Source organism: Dermacentor andersoni, chromosome 6, assembly GCF_023375885.2.
Source record: "Dermacentor andersoni chromosome 6, qqDerAnde1_hic_scaffold, whole genome shotgun sequence".
NCBI lineage: Eukaryota > Metazoa > Arthropoda > Arachnida > Ixodida > Ixodidae > Dermacentor > Dermacentor andersoni.
Window position 1 is genome coordinate 23,367,263 of NC_092819.1, and position 20,570 is coordinate 23,387,832.

The window sequence follows — 20,570 nt, forward strand, 5'->3', positions numbered from 1 at the left end:
TAGAGGTGGTAGTTTGCTGCGACGATCCTGGTACTAATGCAGGATGTGTGTCCTAGCAAGAGTTCCAACGTAATTTGTATGTAACGCGAGCCGACCCTAAGGCAGTGCAACGCCACAGCACCCCCCCCCCCCCCCCCCCCGCTTCATAGCATTTAACGAAGAGATATAATCAATAAGCGAGACCAGCAGCCTATCCCAGCATGTATATACCGAGAAGATATCGCATGACTTAGACAATCACCCTCTGATAATCACCCTCTTACAGACAATCACCCTCTTAGCAGCAAACTCGCGAGTGGCTGATTTTCAGTGATTCGCGGGCAGCTCTGCAATGCCTGAAGTTGTCAGGCCTGCAAGACCTGCTAGTCACTGATATTAACTGCTGACACACGATAACCTGCAGGTTAAGCCGCAGTGTTATGCTCACTGTGGCTTATAGTTGGACGTGTCAGAGTTCCTTCTCATTTTCTTTCCTTCACTCACTCCCTTTATTTCACTTCCTCTCACCATCTCAACTAGAGTAGCTCGTCGCTAGGCTAACCTCTCCAGAAAGCATTATGCTTTCTTTCTCTCTCTCTCTCTCTCTCTCTCTCTCCGATGACTCCTGCCCCGTTTTTAAAGCGAAGCTTTAAAACGTGGTTCACCTGGGTCGGTCGATCATTGACTGGTCGTATCCTCGTCGAGTAGATTCCTCCTCATCCTTCAGAGAACGAAAACGAAGCGCGTCCGGTGGCATAATTTGAACCTGGCCCCCCACCAGCCCAGCAGCCTGATGCTCTAAGCGTTGGGCCAACCGCACGTGTATTCCTGTCGGGCCAACGCTAACTAGCTCTTTCAGATGATGGCCGCGTGTTGATTATGATGGCGATTTCAACATTATGGTATATATCCACAACGGGGTATCGGCCAAGAAGCGGCCGGTAGGTTTAATATAGATAAGAAGAAAAGAAGAACTGCAAGCGGACGTAAGAGTCCCACATTGTCTAACACGGGTGCGCGAGTGGGCAAGCGCGTGCCAGTTACCGTTACTCCTCCCCCCAAAGAAGGACGCAGGAATGAAATAGGCAGATTTAGAACATTTCATTAATCGCGTCATTAAGATTCAAAATTGGCGTTGAATCTGCATAATTTTTTTCCTCACAGTATCCTTTAAAGCAGTTTCTTTGTCCTGTAATCCCTATTGCCTCCGGAAGCATCTGATAAGACACATCTGCGGGATCTATTGAAATATCTTCTTTAAGCCGCGGTTGTACATGAGGCTAGCCGTGATTCGAACCTAACCATTTGTTGTGTTTGCCGAGTGTTTTAAGGCAGAAGAGCTTTCCCGTGACATTGCGTGAAACACCTGCAAGGGAAATGACGTAAGAGGTAAACCGCATGCGAGCCACCCAAGAAAGCGCAAATGAAAGTGTCCGAAAGTGCTGCCCAATTTTCAAGCACACGTTCCGTGCGTTCCCTTTCGCGCACGCGCGCACACACACGCATGAACCCCGCTGGCCCTGGAATCTCCAAGGCAGATCTGGTTGTGGCCTAGCTAATTTTATGACACGTCACCAAAGAGCGAGGAAATTAAACTTCAGTACCGCAGGTTATCACTTATATATGCCACTAAAAAAGCTCTCGAAGAGGGAAATCTGGATCGAAATGGAACCGTCTGGAAATGCAGTTTGTCTCCGTTTCATGTACCTCCAAACCTTTTTCATTCATTTTGTCGCTAAGTCACTCTGGCGCATCATAGTCTAAGTTGCGTCTGAGCCAATATACCAAATTTAATTAAAGCTGTCACTATATCTGTTATTTCAGTTTAGCTGACAACGTCCAGCAGGTGCTCGAAGAAGTGCAGTTTTTAAAAAAGTGGTAATTTGTAGCGCTTTTTTTTTAGCTCACACGTCACGTTACAGTCAGTGCATGCAGGCTCTCATCACTTTGTGGAGGCGTGACTGTCGCTTCGAGCGCCGGTTACGAAGACGACGACCCACGACCATGTAGTGCAAGATTACGAGTCCCCAGAGTGGGTACGTGCCAGTATATCTAAGGATCTACGTCTATACAAGACGCTACGCGCTCGTCCTGATCGGACGCGTCTAGCTACTGCCGCTCCCGGGAAGAATTGGTACCATATAAGGACGCTTCAATTGAATTTAAACTGCTTTAGATTCTTTTTTTAACGTGCGCGCAATGACCGCTAGAAGAGCGCTTTTGCATCCCGCTCCGATGAATATATGGTCGCTGCGAGTGCGCATTGAACCCGCGACCTCCATGATAACAGAATGACATACTTCCTGAGTTTCTGCGGTGGTGAATGTCAACTTGGAATGCGGTTGACTTCTGGTTGACTTCTAGTTGACTTCGAATGCGGTACACTTTCTACTTTTCTGTTAATACTCCTTGCTGTCTTTATTATCTTTTGTTATTCAACGAAAATTACAAGTGACGAAAAAGAAAGAGAATGAAGTGAAAACTTACGCTTCAACAGCGAAGGAGCGATTCAGAGTCGCTCTGGTAGAACGCAAGAACGCCCCCCCCCCCTCCGGCTTCCTTTTCTTCCTCCTCTCCCTTCCCCTCTAGGGAGCAGCCTGTGGCGGAGAATTTATTGCCTCTGATAACAGTGTGGCCTACGCTTTCTTTACGTCCCGCAGGCTCGAAGCGGCACTCACCTAAATATTTCTTCTCACTTTTTTTTTCCATTTCTTTTTCTCGTTTATTGTTTTTTTAAGCACCGCTTTTAAAGTTTTCGCCTTTGCGTGGGCAGCAACGAAGACAGGTATCGCGCTCTCCTGCGTCCGTTTTTCCTGGTGGTGGAAAACTGGGAGGAGACAGAGTGTAGGTGAAAAAAAAATTAGAAAGAAATCAAGAATGAAAAGGAAACAGTGTAAGAAGTGGCGAGTATACTGTGGGAGGAGCTAAAGGAGCTACACTTCAGATCGCTTTCTCTGGCGAGAAATATGGCGCGCAGTCAACTCCCTTTACCTTTTTTTTCATCTTTTTTTTTTCGCCAGACCTCTTCGTCTTCTGCCTGTTCTGGAAGAAAAAAAATATAAAGAAATACTCGTTGACACGCGCAGATTTTTCGAGCAGTTACGCTTTCTTGTCGAACGTCACGCGATTACCGTCGGATAATTGTTTATTCGCTAAGTGACAGGCGGTGCCTTGTCTTAGAGGAATTCGTGCATGTATAATTGAAAGTCAATCATTCCGCTTTAAAAAAAAATCAAAATCAAAACAAAACGCGGATTTGTCGATTATAGGAAGTATATGCATTCTATTTCTTTCTTCTTCTTTTTTCAGCCTGTTGGAGCGCTCACATTTTTCACTCAGCCGCATTTCATCGTTCCTTTTCGTCTCAGTATACACGAGGTATGTTTCGGATAATTGCGTCTTACGTAAGTATAGTAAAACCGTTCGCCCCTCCCGCGTGTCTTGCATATGTACAAAAGCGCTCTAAAATAATATATAGAAGGAAAGAGATGCATAAAAAAATGGACAACCGTTTATCTTGGAGAGCAGGATAACTTGACGAACGCGCTTCACATATTGATTTCGTCAGAAGCACAGCAAAAGCAAAAGCGGCGATTAAAAATCTGCATTTGGCTAAACTTGCCGATTACAGAAAAAAAGAATAAAACTCAACGCACTTTTATGCGAGGCATTTTTACATTGCTGCTAGACTGCGAAATCTCACGAAGCTAACGTTTCTTGGAGCAAGGACAACTAAGAGAATATGCTAATGAAGCCTGTGATTCCCATTAATTAAAAATCCATGGTATAAAATTCCGAGGAGCTTGAACGAAGAAAACAGAGCGGAAATATGTTCGTCGCACGCGCATATTGCGAGACCCGAAACGACCAATGAAATACACATATGCAGATTTCAGTAATTGAACGCTGCCTGCCTGCAACAGTGCAGCCTTATAAAAGCTTTTCGGTGCTTTAGTCTAGGAGTACGCATGCTTTGACAGTGTGCAGTAGTCACCATTTCGCACCTGGAAAAATTGATTAACTATATAAAATTAATTAATTCATTCATACAACGCGCGTAAGAGCCATGTTGTCTGTTCTCGAAAACACGAAGACGACCATGAGGTAGCGCGGCGCGAGGAACATTCAGGATAGCAACAACTACCCATTGAGGAGCTCCTGCGCACAAATAGCCAAGGATAAATAGGGTTTAAGTGCAGAAGTTGGAAGCAGTACGTCTCCGGATACCTTATTTGAGCTATACATGGACATTCGTTTCCTTTAAGACTAAATGAAGAATAAACAGTAATAAGTTAACATTCTAGCACGCGGAATCACCAAGACATACGCAAGGACAAAAACAAAAGTAAACACTCCAAATTACTGTGAATAAAATTTTGTCTGATGAGCACGTGTCCGTACTCATAGACAATTATTTCACTGCCACGAAAGCTGTCTTTTCAAGCCCACTAAGAGGTCTCATCCCAAGCGAATGCTCGGATGATTGCTCAAAACTAATTTCGCGGCGTAGCTTTTTTCTTTTATCAGTTTACTACATAGGCGGCATCCTATAGAAACACGCACGCTCCACACGCGCACACGACGCGGATCTTGCACGTTGAAAAGAAACAAAGAAAAATAAAGACGTACTTACTGAAGGCCACAGTTTATTTATTTATTTTCTTAAAGTGGGGGGGGGGAGGGCTCAAGAACAGCTTTACGCCTTTACATTGGTGCACTTGTGTTACACAGATAACATAAAATCAAAAAAACAAAACACAATGTCTCAAACAACAGTGCTACAAAGTGCTACAAAAAAATTGAATTATTCAGAGACAGAAGTCAGATAATGAGCAAGAACTGAATATATCGAGATCATCACTCAAGTTATTTTGTTGTGTTACAAGACGTGTTATATCATGAGAAGCCAACAAACACTGACACCAAGGACAACATAGGGGAAATTACTTGTGTTTAATAAATGAAATAAAGAAACGATAAATTAATGGAAATTAAAGTGGATGAAAAAACAACTTGCCGCAGGTGGGAACCGAACCCACAACCTTCGCATTTCGCGTGCGATGCTCTACCAATTGAGCTACCGCGGCGCTGTTTCCCCGTCCACTTTCTAAGGTATTTATGCGTCGTAGTAGACACTCCCAGGGTTCTACTACGACGCATAAATACCTTAGAAAGTGGATGGGGAAACAGCGCCGCGGTAGCTCAATTGGTAGAGCATCGCACGCGAAATGCGAAGGTTGTGGGTTCGGTTCCCACCTGCGGCAAGTTGTTTTTTCATCCACTTTAATTTCCATTAATTTATCGTTTCTTTATTTCATTTATTAAACACAAGTAATTTCCCCTATGTTGTCCTTGGTGTCAGTGTTTGTTGGCTTCTCATGATATGACTAATAAAAATCGGGACCCTCGGTTAATCCCCTCTCTTCTCGTTTAAGACGTGTTATAGCGTTAGAGGTGCAAGAGGAATTCACGTAGAAAATGGTAGGATTACGCAGGTTAGGGCGAGGCACGCGGAACGTTACAGCTGACAGTAGCCGCGGACAGGAGTAGCGGTTGTGAATTAGTTTGTACAAAAAACTAGTAATCACGGTATTTGCGCCTTACTTCTAGGGGTCTAATATTAAACATGCGCAGTACACGCTCATAGGCACAAAATACGCGGCGTCCGAGAAATCGATCGTATACAGGATACGAATGAAACGTCGTTGAACACATTCAATTTTTGCAACATTGGTCAAATTAATGCAGTTCCATACAACAGAACTAACCTCTAACATCGAACGGACAAAAGTAGAATACAAGAGAGTAACGCAGTTCACATTCGTAAACTTTTTAGTCATCCTTGATATGAGGCCTAACTTCCTGTAGGATACATTAACGACGTTTGAAACATGTTCTTCGGAAGTTAGCCCGGAATCAACCAATATTCCCAAGTCGCGCGTACGAGTCGCTCTTTTCAAACGAATGTTTTCAAGTGAGTATTCGTATATTAAAGGGCACATTTTGCGATTTAAGGAGACAACAACTGTCTTAGTTGGATTAATGCTCAAAAAGTTGGAAGCACACCACTTCGCAACAGAATTAACACCTTCCTGTAATAATTCACAATCCTGCTCTAATTCTATTTTACGGTAAAGTTTAATACCGTCAGTTTATAAAAGGAGACGCGAATAACGCAAACATTCTTGAAGGTTATTGACAAAGATATTGAAAAATAATGGGCCTAACATCGACGCTTGCGGAAAACCGGAAGTTGATTCATCAGCTAAAGAGTACTTAGCACCAACGCTAACATAACTTAACCAAGTTGACAGGTAGTTTTTAATAATCGTGCATAAGCTAGCACTAATGCCGTAACTCAAGAGTTTATGCATAAGAAGATCATGAAGAACAACATCAAATGTTTTTGACAAGTTGGAGTATACTGCGTCTATCTGTCTTCGGTTAGCAACAGCGAGTGCTGCAGCATCAAGAAAAGAGACAAGGTTTGTTTCCACAGACCTACCATGAACAAAGACATCTTGGTATACACTAATCTCATGCTTAAAGAAAAACGACAGATGTGTAAACGTAGCTCTTTCAAACACTTTTGCAAACGGAGACAAAAGTGACACGGGGCGATAATTTTTCATGTCGCTCATGCTGCCACTTTTATGAACTGGCACAACTATTGCATTCTTCCAACAAGAAAGAAAGACACTTGCACGGAAGGCAAGATGTACACAGAATTCCAATCCGAAGCCTACGGTGAGCAAGAACTGATGTTTTATCCGCGTCATCGGACCATGGCGCAAATGTTTTTCTCGCTGAGAGTTTGAATGACCGCAATTGAGGGATTATCGAGTCATCACACTTTGAAATACGGCCACGGTTCACTGCGAGGTATCTTCATTGGTATCTACGCCATGTTTTCCCTCTGCATGTTTTGTTACCTGTGTTCTTATGCGCGTGTTGTTACATGTCGCATGTACATGCGTGCATCATTTCAGTTACCATCGCATTTGCCCATAATAGCACGCTGCGCATGCCGCCAGGCTAACTTTTGTTTTCATTAAAGCATCTGTCTCTGCTCGGAACTTGACACTATTGTTTCCTGTATAGGATAGACGGCCTTGGAACGCCTCGCAGCCTTCAGTACGCTGCACGGTTTAATCTGCAACAGCGATGCGCAGGTCCGCGCATCAGCATATACAGACGGCGCAGAGCGATCGCGCGGCGTAGCGGTAACAGCGGGCGGCGCAAAATTGAATCGCCGCACATCTTCCGCGCGGTGTCGCATTTCTCGCATTTTAATGCGGTACACGAAACTGAAGATTAAAAAAGCGGCGCGTCGCTGATATAAATGTCGAGGTGTAAGCTACGCCGGGCCTCTGTCGTTTCATAAATCACTTCTCCTCTGACGCCGCTGCGGGAATTCCGGTGTGCGCCGCGTCTTCTGATGAAATTGCACAGACTCGTAGAAGGAAGGGCCGAACGCGTCCGCAGCAGGAAAATAGTCGTGGGTTGCATTCGGACTGTTTTGAACGAAGCCACGTAAAACTAGGCGCGGTAGCGCGTCGTCTGTATTGTGATGATAAGCGAGGCAAAATGTCATTTGCTTTGGAAAGAGTACAATATTCCGATCAGGAACGGCAGACGGTACTGTTGTAGCCGACTAAAGAAAAAGAAAAAAGAACAAGAATCATTATTTCCTGTTGCCTTATTTCCTAGCAGGAAACATTTGATCGAATCTTAATGCAAACACTGTTGAGCAGACGACTAGGCTAATAGAACATTACCAGCCAGTTACTAGCCGTATACGTGACTCCCTGCCGGTTGAGCTGTGACTGCGGTTGTCAACGCAAAAACGGACAAACATACACGTTTTGAGATACGGTCCTACCGATTCTCCTTTTGATGCCAAAGTGGCAAATGACATATTGAACGAAAAAGCTGGCGGCGTCTGTAGCAGTGAAACGGAACCCAACTTCACTTTGGCTGTGACTTCCCTAGCGCGCGCTCGTGACGCTTGCTCGCGCTTCCTGAATAGGAAAATTTTCAAGGATTCCTTGGATATATGAGCGCGTCACAACTTTCTTTAAGAGGAAGCTTTAGCTCGGGCCCAACTCCGACGCGGCCCATTCAAATACATGTAAAAACGCAAAAACGTTTTTCTGAGATAACCCCTGAACCGATTTTAATGAAATTTGTTGCATTTGAGAGAGAAAGTTAAATTCTAGTGACTGTTGGAAGCGGAATTTTGATTTAGGGCTTGAATTTTGTTAAAAGGATTTTCAAAAATTGAGACGTATGAAAAAAATAGAAGCACGAAGTTTACAAACTAATAGCTCTGCATTGAGAACAGATATCGCGATTCTGTAAAGGGCATCCATTAGACCATTCCAAGCGGACAAATTTGATATTTCAGTTTACATCTTACGTGAATTTGTTACGTTGTTTACAAGGGTTCTGCAAAAGTTGTAATTACACATTACTCCATTTTTCGAGGTTCATGTGTAACATACCAATTTTGTCCGCTTTAGACGTGCTATCAGGTACAATTCACAGAATTGCGATATCATTTTTTCTTGCTGAGTTACGGAGTTGTAAACTTGATAGTTTCGTTTTCTGAAAATTTGCGATTTTTGACAAATTTTTATAAAAAATTCACGACATAACTCGAAATTTCGAAACCAACAGTCACTAGATCTTAAGTCTTTCTTTTAAATGCAACAAACCTCGTCAAATTTGGTGCAGTGGTTGCCGAGAAAAACGAATTCTCCTTTTACATGTATTTAGATAGGAGCACCCGAGCTAAAGCTTCCTCTTAATGCTTTTTCGTAAGTTGAATTTTTGTGCTGGCGTGGCTCTTGCTGCTTGGTCGCCGACACCAGCGTTAAACCACGAGAGGCGAGCGCAAGATTTTAGATTATATATGGCGCAGAACAGCGTCGTGATTACAGCCTGTCGTGATTGTCGCATCATGAGCACTGAAGCTATGAAACATTCAAATCCTTCAGGTAGACATGCACGTATACGTGCCTCCAAGAAGTATTTGTTCAAGTGGCGCGCTATCTACGGCTTAGATTAGCTAGAAGAGTTGACTGTTGGGCTAGTTGGTCGTCCATATTTGAAGTAATACCTATTTCTCCTCGAAAGTCAGCTCTTACCTTCGGTAAGAGCTGACTTTCGAGGAGAAATAAGCACTGACTTGTTTAAACAACTTGGTTCAGACTCCAGCCACAATAGAATTACTGATGAGATCTTGCTCTTTTCATAAAAAACAAAAAGAAGAAAGAAAAAAGACAGGAACAATTCAGACCCTCATGATCTCTATGGCTCTCACTATATATATATAAATATATATATATATATATATATATATGTATGTATGTATGTATGTATGTATGTATGTATGTATGTATGTATGTATGTATGTATGTATGTATGTATGTATGTATGTATGTATATAGTGAAAGAAATTGCGCACTTTAACAAGCGTATGTAAATTCAAACAGAAGGATAAAATGGGTCCAAATAAAAGTACTGAAAAAACAGTGATTATATTTTCGTTTGGCTTAAGAAAACTTCCAGACTTCCGACGCGTTAAACTTGGTCGGCTGAGATGCCTTTCTTGAAGCCGGCCGTACATGCGCGAAACGCGAGCTATTTGCGTGCCGCCAAATCCGTTCGTGCTGCCCACCGCCACAGACCCGTGTCACACTATAGATTTACATTAGCGTAAAAACAAGGTGTATTTCACAATGCACTGTAATACAGAAAAGAGAAAATGAATAAATAAAAAATAGAAAAATATTCTATGAGCAGAAATCAGTATACTTCGAATCCTTTTTACAGCACGCATCGTGGGAGATCAATCAGTGTTTCAGGGCTTTATTGTTAAAACTTGTCGACTTCTTTTTTTTTTTGTACGAGGATGCCGAGGTACTCATATAATATTCATCTTTCCTTCACGAGAACTTGCAACCCCCCCCCCCCCCCGCCCCCCCCCTTCCCCACAAGAAAGAAAAAGCGTTAGGAAGAGTGCAGTTGCCGCTCCTAAGAACGAAGAGAAAGTAATGAATACAAAGGACCACGAAGGAGAAAGATTAGGTGAAGCCACGTCGACGTTGGTGAAAAAAAAAAAAGATTTATTCTTATTTCATGCCTGAGTGATTGCGGAAAGGAGACTCTATGTATATTCCCAGGGGAGGCGCAAGGCTATTTCCTCCGAGATCATTGACCATGCGGGGATGAAAGCAAGTAGAACGCGTCGGAAGCTGAAATTGGGGGCCTGCTACCTGCTTCTCTGAGAGAGTAGCGACTTCGAGTCTAAAGGCTTCATCCCCGTAAGGGTGAGCGTTTCAGGATCAATAATATAAGGTCCGCTAGACAAGCATGAAGCTGATAAAGCGACAAAGCATTCGCGTGCGTCAGCATATACTGATACACGCTTAACCCTTTCGGTCGCAGTGTCTGCAGTGTCACCTCCTTGTGCCGCAAGGCAGTGTCATAGGTCAACTTTGGTGCTAACAGCAATGCGGAACGATGTTATTAGAGGAACACTACTTCCAGCTATGACGGGATGTTCGAAGGCTTCCTCCCCTCACGAGTGCACTTTTCTCATACATAGTCTTTCTACTTTATACAGGGTCTGCCTGCATGTCTTGCCCGAATAACTTACTAAATATCAAAGATTTAACAACGCTCGCTCATAACATTCATGAATGAAGAGGTGCAAACGCGGTCCGCGATTGGCCATCATCCCAGCGGTAAACTCGTAATCACGCTGATCGCAATTTTCAGCATAAAGCCTAATAAACTAGTTTGTCAATACAAGTTGAGTCATGTCTTGATTATTCTATATTCTTGATATCATTTGTTTTTCTGTTACTATACTTTCTCAACAAGGATTCCACCTCTATTTATTGTGAATGAGTCCGAAAAAAAAAAAAAGACAGGTACGATACAAAAGAAGAGGAAGCAATCAGGAACAGGTGTAATGGGAGAAAGATGTTCAGCTTATACGACGCACGAAATGTCGCGATTAATGCCACCGCGGTCAGTAAAATGGCTCGTGAATGAGCTCGCAAACATTTGGTCGAATCAGCTTCCCTCTTGATGCTTGGAGCGACGAGCGAAATAAAAAGAAAAACAGGCAGTTGGGGAAGAGGGTCTCAGCAAAGCTCCGCCGTCTTTTCGAGGTCGTAAAAGCGGGAAGTTTTCTTTTAATTTTTTTTTGTAATTGTTTACGACGCCAGCCAGCGTCACCACCGCAACGATTACCGTATACGCAGCCTTCTTCGCACCAGCTTCTCTTTCATTTAAGAACGCGAAAAATACGTCATTCCGCGTTCGCGCTTGCGTTACCCGTCCACGAGTCCTGCAGGAAACGTTCGCAGATGCAGTCCTCTCACGGTAAACAGTGATCCCCAGCAAAAAAAGAAAATTAGCTGTAAGTGAAGACGAGCGAGCAGGAAACGACGAAGTGGACGCGCCATGAATGATGCCCGACGCCAAAGGCTTTGGGACTGTCTGGACGTTGTTTGGTAAACAAGCCGCCAGCTGTATATGTTAGAGCATCGTGTGTGTATATATATATATATATATATATATATATATATATATATATGTGTGTGTGTGTGTGTGTGTGTGTGTGTACGTGTCTTGTCCTTGCAGCATGGAGACCACGGAAACGAGCTGGGCCTAGCTGATACGCCATTACTGCGCAGGCTTCTTCATCTTTCGTTCATTTTTCTTTTGCTGCGAGCGCAGCGAGGCTGTTGTGGCAATAAACGCGCGGATTTAATACGGCGGCGCTAATCGCCGCTAACGGCCCGGAAGAAAAGCTTTCAAAGTGCGAGCGTGGTGTCTGAGCTGCCGATCGTACAACAGCAGCATCCGCAGCGTGGGTCCGAAGACACCGGCGTGAACGATAACGGCTGGGCCACAAAGATGGCTCGGCTCACTTTTGTTTAAGGGTGGCCTCGACCGAGTTGAAGCAGATCCCTCGAAGTGTACTTTATTCGCTGTGCACAGTGTTGCCATGAAAGCGCGAGGGACTCTTAGACAGCAGTGAATAGAGACCCTTAACTGTGATTATCGAGCGCAGGACTTATCAAAACTATATTTGCATTTCATTGACGAAGCAAGAAAAAAAAAGGAAACGATGACATGAAAGGAAAAGGAAGAAACGAAGCTGATTGTAAATAGAGAAACTGAAGAACACGTTTTCTTTCTTTCGCTAGCTTCCCCCGGCCTACCCCTCGACCCCCATTTTCTTTCATTTTCCTGCCCCTGAACCACGAAACCTGAGGCGTCAGGCTGACGCAGAGGACTTCATACAATTTTGTCCTATTTTGGTAATCTTTATGGCCGGAAACTTCTCAGAAGTTACAAGGTGAAGTGACTGCATAGTTTTTTAGCGAAATGCGATTCATACAAGGGAGAAATATTCGGGATTAGAGAGCCTTCCGTTACTATATTGTTATGCATTACGTGAGTCAACTGCATTGCTACGCGCTTTTTTGCCCCCCCCCCTCAGAAAAAGAAGAAAAAGAAAGAAAATGGAAAAGCGCTGGTCGCTCTTCGTCGGCCAAAGTATCGCAGCTGGCCACTCGGTCTATTTTTGTGTGTGTGTTTGTGTATGAATATAAATGAGAGGAAGCGATGGCTACATTTTTCGTGACGAGACAAAAAAATAAATAAATAAGGTATGAAAAGTGCTGACGACCGCCAGAACCCGCGAGCACATGCAAAGTTTCGCCCGCGAGAGAACGGGATGCACAGAAAAGAGCACGCACACACTTGCAGGTATACTTACGCAACGAACTGCACAAACACAAACGGCGGCACCTTCTAAACGTGCCGGAGGATACAGGCCTATACGAAGCGGGCGAGTATAAACTAGAAGCGCCGGAGGGGTGGCGCAGCCACGATCACCACGGCTGCGAACCACGGCCCATCTCTCAGCGTTGGGCGCTGCCGAGTCACGTATACTGCCTGAAAAAGAGTCGCCGACAGACTGCGAAGGCCCCGGTGTTGTCGTTCTCGTCGGTTTATTGTGACAACACGAGGAAGAAAGAGACGTTTTGTTTGCGACCCGGCGCGCCGACGGAAGGTTCGCAAACAGCGCCCGCGACGTGTCGACGGTGCTGCACCGACACGACTGCGCAACTTGCATGTGTGAGATGGCCCAGTAAAGCCGTGCAGTAGTGCGGGTGCCGCAGCGCTCGCTTCAGTGAATCGGGGACCGAATCGACATTTTTTCTTTCTTTCGTAAGAGCTGTAGGCAATCGGTCGACCGCCCTCACTGGTAGTATGTGCAAACAAGCAAAACGGATCAACTAGCACCCAAATTCGTCGTGACTCTTTTCATTGATGACAACGAAAGAGTCATTGGCGATTCAGTGGTAAATGCGAGAGAAATGCGTCAGCATTACGCCGCGCCTCCCTTGCTTCGCAGGTCATTTTATCTCACATGATACACGTCCTGCCTGTTCGAGGAGCGAAGCGAAACTGACGGCGTTCCTGAGTACACTGGGGCGGCGACGGTTTCCCTGCCGCAGTAGTTTTTCTCTATCGAGCGCTCATTTGCAGCTGCTATGCTCTTTCTTGCCCAGCTCCGACTGGCTTCTAGGCCACTGACACTCTTCAAAACTTGCCCGTTGGTAAGCTCCTGTAAGCTCTCCCATCCCTTCCCTACCTCTAGCATGTGACCGGCTTCACACACCTTGGACTGGCCTCACACCCTTCACGCACATACGTTTTACCACTTTGAACGCTCCTAATGCTAGCGCAAGAGAGAGAGAAAGAAAAGACGTGTGTGAGCCAAGCTTCTGCAACCTTGAATTATACTAAGATAGCTTGCCTGATGCGTGTTCTGAGCAGTGAACGAGGACATGGATCAGGCGCTGGCCTATGTCCTCGCCTTGTCTTCGCTCTTTCGCACTAATGTTTTGTTCCTCTTGGTTATGAACCAACTCGCCTAGGAGAAGACGGAGAGATAAACCTCTTTATTAAAAAGGCAGTGTGATTAGCCAGCGTATTTTCGGCTGTGCGCTACTCTGCAGGGAATAGGACGAAGCAGATGAAAGGCGAAGATAATGTTTCGGCAGTGAGCGCTTTTGATGTGTTCTCTAATCGTCTTTATCCTTCCGCGTTTTATTAACCATAGATATACCCAACATGACCATTGGCTGCAGCACGTGCTCTTACGGTAACTGCTATAGAGCAAGAACCTTTTCGTGAACGCTGGTTCGGGACAGCGAGTGACGAAGCGCATCCTGTTTTGTTCCTGCGTAGGGCATGTGGCTCTGCAGTAACATGGTCTGCTTATGTGAAAAGTCAGCAGGCCATCCAGAGCGTAATAGTCATTGCTATGAGCGACTGTACACAAATAGCGCTACCGAATTTAGTTTGTGAGTGAACGGCGTTGCCACCTCGAACACATTCGACTAATAATATAAATATATGAACACTGCGATTTCTTTCTTTCTTTGTTTTTCTGGTGGCAGCGACGACACGGAGTTTTTTGCGTCAGTGAAACACGTTTGGGTGGGTGGGTCGGTCGGTCGGTCGGTCGGTCGGTCGGTCGGTCGGTCGGTCGGTCGGTCGGTCGGTCGGTCGGTCGGTCGGTCGGTCGGTCGGTCGGTCGGTCGGTCGGTCGGTCGGTCGGTCGGTCGGTCGGTCGGTCGGTCGGTCGGTCGGTCGGTCGGTCGGTCGGTCGGTCGGTCGGTCGGTCGGTCGGTCGGTCGGTCGGTCGGTCGGTCGGTCGGTCGGTCGGTCGGTCGGTCGGTCGGTCGGTCGGTCGGTCGGTCGGTCGGTCGGTCGGTCGGTCGGTCGGTCGGTCGGTCGGTCGGTCGGTCGGTCGGTCGGTCGGTCGGTCGGTCGGTCGGTCGGTCGGTCGGTCGGTCGGTCGGTCGGTCGGTCGGTCGGTCGGTCGGTCGGTCGGTCGGTCGGTCGGTCGGTCGGTCGGTCGGTCGGTCGGTCGGTCGGTCGGTCGGTCGGTCGGTCGGTCGGTCGGTCGGTCGGTCGGTCGGTCGGTCGGTCGGTCGGTCGGTCGGTCGGTCGGTCGGTCGGTCGGTCGGTCGGTCGGTCGGTCGGTCGGTCGGTCGGTCGGTCGGTCGGTCGGTCGGTCGGTCGGTCGGTCGGTCGGTCGGTCGGTCGGTCGGTCGGTCGGTCGGTCGGTCGGTCGGTCGGTCGGTCGGTCGGTCGGTCGGTCGGTCGGTCGGTCGGTCGGTCGGTCGGTCGGTCGGTCGGTCGGTCGGTCGGTCGGTCGGTCGGTCGGTCGGTCGGTCGGTCGGTCGGTCGGTCGGTCGGTCGGTCGGTCGGTCGGTCGGTCGGTCGGTCGGTCGGTCGGTCGGTCGGTCGGTCGGTCGGTCGGTCGGTCGGTCGGTCGGTCGGTCGGTCGGTCGGTCGGTCGGTCGGTCGGTCGGTCGGTCGGTCGGTCGGTCGGTCGGTCGGTCGGTCGGTCGGTCGGTCGGTCGGTCGGTCGGTCGGTCGGTCGGTCGGTCGGTCGGTCGGTCGGTCGGTCGGTCGGTCGGTCGGTCGGTCGGTCGGTCGGTCGGTCGGTCGGTCGGTCGGTCGGTCGGTCGGTCGGTCGGTCGGTCGGTCGGTCGGTCGGTCGGTCGGTCGGTCGGTCGGTCGGTCGGTCGGTCGGTCGGTCGGTCGGTCGGTCGGTCGGTCGGTCGGTCGGTCGGTCGGTCGGTCGGTCGGTCGGTCGGTCGGTCGGTCGGTCGGTCGGTCGGCGACCAGTTCTCTCAGTTACTACTAAAAGCTTCAGATAAGAAGGGCTTCCTAGCTTTTAGTTAAACGGACGTGGCAAGGCAAGCTCCCTGAAAAAAAAAACAATAAAGGCCGACAGCTCGCAAAACGGAACAGAAGCGTCAGCGTTTTTGGAGAGCCAACGGTCAGCCCGAGGAGGCGTTGACCAAAACTGAGGTATGCGAGAGCGTTCGTTCGGCCGGCGTTCCCCGTTGGCTGTGAAATAACCGCGCGGTCAGCGGTATTTTCTGGTCATTTTGCCACGATTTTGCCCCGTTTATAGTGTCCTTGTGTATGGTGTCCCTCCTACACGTACTCAGTGTTTACTCTCTCTCTTTCTTCCTCTTTTATTCCCCTTTCCCCCACCCCCAGTGTAGGGTAGCAAACTGGATGCTGTTCTGGTTTACCTCCCTGCCTTTCCTATCCCTGTTTTCTCTCTCTCTCTTGCCACAATTTGCCGCTGTAGGTTTTCGCCGTGTTTTCTACACTGGGTTGAGCTTCGGCTCAATATTGAGCCAGTCAGAGAAGAAGAGGGCAACAGGTCGTTTCTGTAGACATGCGGTTGTCCCGCACACTCGTCCACAATAAAGCTCGAACACTTCGGCGCCTAAACAGGAGAACTCGCATTAATAGACACGCTGCGCAGCAGACCCGAGTCAAATTCAGAATACACTCCCAAAGTTTAAGCTGTATTCTCAAGTGGCACAATGTTGCCACTTTTGTCAGTCTCGGCCATCGGGAAGCTTTTGTGCGTAGCTGTTCGTTCACGTTGCAGCCACATTTATATCATTATCGGACAACTTGCAGTGAAGACTAAGATGTTAAAGCACGTTCATGTTCGGTTTAGTTATTTACACAGGCTATTCTCTTGACATCGCAGTATATTAAAGGAGAGAGAGAGAGAAAGACGTTATTGACAGATGATGACGTTAGTGAAATGACTCATATGCTACTACAAATGATGAGAGTGCAAGATGAAATTAAAATAAATATAAGAGAAAAAAATGAAAGAAAGTAACAAGACGTAAACTAAAAAAAAAATACTGAATGATTGGGCACACAGACGAAACCTGGACAAGCATATATGAATCCACAGCACATCAAACATAAATGTAACTAAAGCGAAATTAGATAAAGGCATATAATCCGAAACTCCGAGTGCAAAAACTCAATTTTCAGTTGCCTCACTGCGCATTCGGAGCTATTTTATTGTTCCACGGAAAAAGGAAACGTTCGAGCGACTCAAACGCTTTGAGATTCATGTTTGTGCTGTGCTCGTTCTTTGTCGTCTCTGTTCATGCCACTGACAATTACATTACGCTGCAGCAAACGTGAACTTCCTCTACTCGCATAGTTCCGACGCGTGCCCCCAGCTGCCGTGACGCTGAACACATTTATCTTCGCGGAGATTACAGAGAGCAACACGTGCCCGCTCTTGGCGGTGGAATGCGCTCAGCCGTTTGTTTATTCATCCACTTATTCAATCATCTCTTCCACGCAGTTTCGCCACATTCCCGCTGCGTTCCTTTTTCGGCCTTTTTGCGTCAGACGCCGCTTAATCACAGCTGGGAACCGGAGCGCAAGTTCGTTGTTTTCATCGAGCGGTCTGCGAGGGGGCTCCACGTTGAGTAGATGCGTGGCAGCGTTGCAATTACTTCGAGCAACCAATGACACGCTCGGGACAATGGTGCCCTGCCTCGCGCGCGCTCAAAGCCTCAATTCTGCGTCGTTGTTAGCTGAAACAGACGCGCTTACTTAGCACACATGATCGCGCAGCCTCTCGTGAGACAGAAAAAAAAGCAAACAGAAAAGCAGAAGAAGACGGTTGTGCAAATAAAAAGATACTGTCTCATTTTGTGGCGTGATATCCAGAACTTCAGCGGGAGCGGGCTGGTTCCAGCAGTCGAAATGGAAACGAAAAAAAAAAAAAGGAAGAAAGTGGCACATCGCTAGAACTCTCATTACAAGCGCTCCCTAGGCGCATATATATATATATATATATATATATATATATATATATATATATATATATATATATATAGAGAGAGAGAGAGAGAGAGAGAGAGAAGAGAGAGAGAGAGAGAGAGAGAGGGCACGTGCAAGGAGGTTTTTGGAATTTGATAAACCTCCTTGGAAACTTGCAACGTCGAATAGGCGCTGTTCCGTAGATCTGCGAAGCGACCGGTTAGTTCAGCATGTGCTCTGGGGCAAACGAAAAAAAAAAGGAGACAATACGAGAGAAGCCTGGAGTTCGATGTCTCTTATCGAAGTGTTCTGTCTCAAGCCTTGCTCCAAATCAAGAAGGCATTCGCCGTCCTTTATTGCTTTTGCGATATATTATGTTGAAGGCCAACAAATAGAAAATAGCTTTTTCACGGTGCACGTTCTTGCGTGAATGGAAAAGCTGCGAGAACAATGCATCCACGATAGAGGGTGTAAGCGCCACTGAAGGAGGACGTAGAAAGAAAGATACACAAGAGACAGCTGTCTGTGTATCTGTGCGCTGTCTCTGTGTGTCTGTTTCTTTCTACGTCCTCGTTCAGTCACGCTTACACCCTCTATCTTGGATTCAAACCAAATAACCCGCCAACGTGTTTTAACCAATATATCCGCGTTTTAATCGTCAGTCTTTTATTGATTTAGTCTTCTAGCTTTAGCGTAACTAGAAGGAAGTCTCAAGAGAAGCGTTACATAGCGGCCCCAAAATAAACGTCACTTGTTGGTAAGATTAGCGACACAATGTAGCAAAAAAAAAAAAAGATAGCAATGCATCTCAATGCATTCTCCTTTTTTATATCTGCCATGGCATTTCCGCGCTCTTGCGAGTGCAACATAGTGGTCGAAACCAATATTCATGGCCTCGAATGCGGTACGTAGATGAGGATTTATTTCGGCTTTGTGATGATGGACCAACCAACCTAAGGAACACATGCACTGCGCGACGAAAGGTACATTGTGATCCGTAGAGTGGCTATACCATTAAACGAAAGATAGGATTTTACACGGAAGTGTAACACGACAAGAAACAATGTGGCATTCGAAAAGACTAACCGCAGTGAACACGTACTTCGGATGGAAAATAGTGGAGCCGGACTTTGACGGCCGTGGGAGACGAGGTCGGCCTGCGACTCTGTGAGACGGCAGCTTTAACGGCGCGTTGAAAATAGCAACACAATTAAGCCGAGGACGAACTGCAGACTATATATATATATATATATATATATATATATATATATATATATATATATATATATATATATATATATATATATATATATATATATATATATATATATATATATATATATATATATATATATATATATATAAACGTACGGTCCATATGCCATGTATTCATAATTCTGTCACCCTATGGCATCGTGCATGAAAACCCCCGTATGCTCCCATAAACCCATATCGCCATATAGGATTACGATACGGGACGTATTTGTCTTCTTCAAAAGGGATTTAGTAACAAAAAAAGGAGGGCGAGGGGCCACTTGAAAGAAATTCATTAAAGTGAGCAAGCCGGAGCAGATGTGGGGCACACGTGAAGGCGGAAAAAGTTAAAGAAAAAAAATGATAAGAAACGCACGAGTTCCCCTTTCTCAATTCCTACAATAGAGAAAGACGTCAGTGTGAAATTCAGATTTATTACCGCATCACTTTCTTTTTCTTCTAGAAATAATTATAGCAAAATTGCATTGCTCGTTACATTATGCAGTCGTAATTATACCAATTAGAGTGAGGCTTATTCGTTCACAGCCTATTTACACGATTTCAAACTCGGCACACGTTTCTATTCGTCTGTTAACGACAGCGTGTGTCCTGGATGATATAAAGCAGCTTTTTTGTTTGCTTATTCAATCACCTAGGTTTTTTGCACTTTTCGAACGTAAGAAACTCGATAAATTATATTCTCCATTCCAACCCTGCTTTTTTTATTTAGATTTTCGTGTTCGATTCACATCGAAGGTTCCCCTATTCCCGCACCTCTAATACAGACAATCAGAAAATAAATTCGGAGAGCTATGGGGAACGATGGAAGCATCAGCGACTGAACGATAAGAGGGGTCTGGCCGTCTCTCGACATTGGCGCGGTTCCTTGGGCGTTTGCTTTGCGGATAATACCCTCGTCTGGGCGCAAGACATATTCCAGCATTCATCATCTCCCGCTGGCTGCTTTATATATGCTAGTCACACCTCGAACGCACCGCGCCAGATGAAGCGTGCAATGGAAGGGGCCAAGTATGACTAATGAAGGATCCGAGAACGGATTGGAACAACAGCAAAAAGGAACAGAAGGCAGATTGGCAGGCTTCTCTGTACGCCGCCTACCTCGTGCAGTGGAGCCAAACCTAGAATGCGTGCTGTGGCGCTGATGAAAAAATGGGAATGTGGCTTGTGTGCGAAGTCTGCCTATGAAGCAAGCTTGGTAAACCTATAGCAGCGCGCATTTGTGGTCGCTGACAAAAAGTTTGTGGACCGCGCGAGCTGCAGGGAAACGGAGCTTGTCCGTGGCGTAAGCGAGCAGATTGATGTCTTGAAACGGGGATAAGGACGTTTCCACGGTGAAATTTAATGACCCGTCATTTCCAGGTTACACGTTTTGGACATGAAACTGTTATAGTTTCTTACGGTTTATGTCGTCGAATAACGTTAATCCCCAACTGTTCACGCTCTAATACCTCGCCTCATCAGGATGACTTACCTATTTTTTGTCTGCCTAAGTGTCGGGTATTATAAACAAATCTCACGTGATGACCGCATGAGCAAGAACTGTAAGATTCTACAAGACGCGGCGCAATCATTTTGTGTTTCCTCTTTCTTTTTCTTTCTTTTTCTTT

At 46.2% G+C, this 20,570-nt stretch overlaps 1 protein-coding gene and 1 long non-coding RNA gene across 2 annotated transcripts in view; one reads left to right on the forward strand and one right to left on the reverse strand.

The window, feature by feature from the left end:
• The window catches only part of LOC126521378 (cubilin-like), a 259,243-nt gene that overhangs the window by 30,516 nt on the left and 208,157 nt on the right, over positions 1-20,570 (forward strand). The gene's annotated exons all lie outside the window — the stretch shown is intronic.
• Positions 2,688-3,016, reverse strand: LOC129382262 (uncharacterized). Its single transcript, XR_008610364.1, has 2 exons — positions 2,971-3,016; positions 2,688-2,806 (listed from the first exon to the last, which is right to left on the reverse strand). It is a non-coding gene; the product is annotated as an uncharacterized lncRNA (long non-coding RNA).